This window comes from Vulpes lagopus, chromosome 16 (assembly GCF_018345385.1).
Source record: "Vulpes lagopus strain Blue_001 chromosome 16, ASM1834538v1, whole genome shotgun sequence".
NCBI classification, from domain to species: Eukaryota; Metazoa; Chordata; class Mammalia; order Carnivora; family Canidae; genus Vulpes; species Vulpes lagopus.
The window spans coordinates 24,597,723-24,600,790 of record NC_054839.1 but is presented as its reverse complement, the minus strand read 5'-3'; the positions used below and the strand labels follow the sequence as shown (position 1 = coordinate 24,600,790).

At 31.5% G+C, this 3,068-nt stretch overlaps 1 pseudogene; it reads right to left on the bottom strand.

Moving 5' to 3' along the window:
• Nucleotides 1-319: 319 nt before the first annotated feature.
• LOC121476760 lies at nucleotides 320-2,145 on the bottom strand (annotated as a pseudogene).
• Between the last annotated feature and the right edge of the window lie 923 nt (nucleotides 2,146-3,068).

Genomic DNA, 3,068 nt, shown 5'->3' with positions numbered 1-3,068 from the left:
ATTGTTTCATGCTGAGGTTGTTATCTCTGCCTTAATTGTAAAAATCTAATTTGAAACACAAAGCTAATTTTTCTGTTGTCTCTCAATTCATGAAATCCTCCCTTTACCTCATATTTTGGAAATCAGTGACTGTTGCTGAAATAATTGCAGGAAGATGAAGGGGTGGGGATAGATTTTTGTTTTAGAGGTCCAATTTTCATCTATTTTCAAAATTAAAGTATTTTAATTTTAGGTACAATAAGTTGGGTAATTAAGATAAGTATCTTGGATATCTGCAGTTGAGATAGGTATTCTGGATGACACTTTCAAGGATGTTCACTTAATCCAACTTAATGAAATCTATATCTTTCCTATACTGGCAAAAACATTGGCAGCACATGTTGAGGCACATTTTTCTGGACCCGACTGTGCCAGTTTGAGTAGACATGGCAAACATGAGAACTCTGGCCAAATTTCCTGGGATGGCTCCAGTAGAGCTGCTGGTGCTCCAGTAGAGCTGCTGGTGACCCATCCTGCTCTCTCAGATGCAGTGAGGCAAAAGGTGGTCCAAATTTTATTATAGCATATTTCTTTTTTTTTTTTTTTTATAGCATATTTCTAATTGCACAAATTTTCTTACTTTTTTCAGCTTAGCATAACACATATGCAGAGAATTTTGTATATTTCAAGTGTACATATAAAAATCCAAGTGAGTAAATGAGTATTTCAAGTGTATATATAAAAATCCAAGTGAGTAAATGAGTATATCAAAAGCTGCCTGCATACCAAAGTTAACCACTATTATGATTTCCAAAATAGTAATCCAAATGCTCTCCAAATGCTCTTGTTTATGTCTGAGATTTATTTGAAATTTAATTTATGTTAAATTAATTGTATTAATTAATTAATATTAATTATGTAGTCCTTCAGATTTTTCTTCTTTAGCTCAGCATTGCTTTTATGAGACTCAAACATTTTGCTGACTATAGCACTAGCTATGCCATTTTAATTTCTGTATGTTATTCCATTGAGTAAACGTATTCCAATTAATTGGAACTTATGAATTGATTTCATTTTCCACTTTAAAACTTTTACAAATAGGGACACCTGGGTGGCTCAGCAGTTGAGCGTCTGACTGCCTTTGGCTCAGGGTGTGATCCTGGAGGCCCCGGGATTGAGTCCCACATGGGACTCCCTGTGAGGAGCCTGTTTCTCCCTCTGCCTGTGTCTCTGCCTCTTCTCTCTCTGTGTCTCTCATAAATAAATAAATAAAATCTTATAAAAAATAAATAAATAAACAAACAAACAAACAATAAATAAATAAAACTTTTACAAATAATATTGCTACCAATACTGTTGTATCCATCTTTTGGTACACATGTATATATAATTTGGTTTAGAAATTGTTTTCAACATTACTAGATGATTCCAAAAATTTTCCAAAGGGGGTATACAAATTGAAATGTGTGAGCACTACATCCTTGACAATATTTGGCATTGTCAGATATTTGGTTTGGTTTTATTTTGTTTTAAAGCCATTATTAGAAGGAAACTTCATCAAACTGATACAAGGCAACTATTAAAAACCTACAACTAACATTATTTTTAATGGTAAAGGACTGGTCATTTTCCATCTAAAAGCAGGGAATAGGATGTCCATCTACTATTTCTCTTCCAACATTTAATGGAAGTATTAGCACAATAAGACAAGGAAATGAAATAAAAGGCATGATTTACTGGGAAGAAGTAGAACTATTTTATTTGCAAATAAGATAATTTTGTATGTGAAAAATGCTACAGAATTTACCAAAAAGAAGTTACCAGAACTGAGTTTAGCAAGTTTGTAGGACACAAGGTTAATCTACAAAAATGCCTATGTATCCACCTTCATTCTTAAAAAGTATTTTTATGGAGTATATAATTCTGACAAACACATTTTTCAGTAGCATTCTGAACCAGTGGAGAGGATCCAAATAAACTACCAAGGCAGGAAGATATGCTTTATCATTGACAATATTTAGGAATGCCAGTGCATAATAATAATAAAAGGGAAAGCTGTCTCTACTCAGTTTTATTGGATTTTTAAATTAAATACAAAGAGTGAACCTACCTATTGCCTATGCTTGGGACAAAAACCCCTCTTGGGTGTTCCACTGGGTTTTCCATTATTACAAGGATATCATTCAATTACTTCCAGCTTCCAAACTTTTTGCTTAAATGTCAATTGATATTCTTAATTATAAAGTATGATTATTCCTTCTTTGAAGATAAAATAAATCATTTCCCAATATTACTGGATGCTTTATGGATCTCTCTATATATTTGTTTTTAATGTGTGTCAATTACATTTTATATTTTCATTTTTCTCAGGTTTTGTGAGGGTTTGAAAATGTACAATTGATGTATTTCATGACATTTTCTAGGTGTTCTCATTTTTTTCTTTATTCTGGCCTACCTTCAATTTGCCAATTTTTCTTCACTTATTTAATCTGGTGTCAAATGTACACATGGAGTTTTCAGTTTTGATACTTATATTTTTCAATTGTAGAAGTTGAATATTTTTTCAGATCTGCCATGTAGATTTTTCAGATCTTACCATTTCCTATTCCAACTGGAAATATTCAATCTAGTCTTTTGTCTCCTCTAACATTTTAATCTTAGTTATTTAAAAATATAAATCTGAAAATTTCTTTATAGAGATCGTTTATGCTTTACTGTCTGTATATCTTCTTTTCCCATGCACATAATACACACATAAGCAAAACCCAAAATGATTACATTTTCAGTATTTTGAGAGCATATCTATGGAGAAAGAAAATAATCATAGTTCATTTTAACTAGAGAAAACAGAAAGATATCTTCAGAGATTCAGATTTTAATATACAACTTTTTAACAAAACTCTTAAAAAACTATCAGTGTTTAATTTTAATAAACGAAATATTAGAAGAAGGTTGTGGTAGATCAAACAAACAAGATTAACTGTTTCATGGTGAACTTGGAAAAGGACTTATCATTAAAGAGAGGCATAATTTGCTGAAGAGTCTTATTTTCTTCTTAAACTTTCCCTCAAGTTTTTATCTCTTCACGG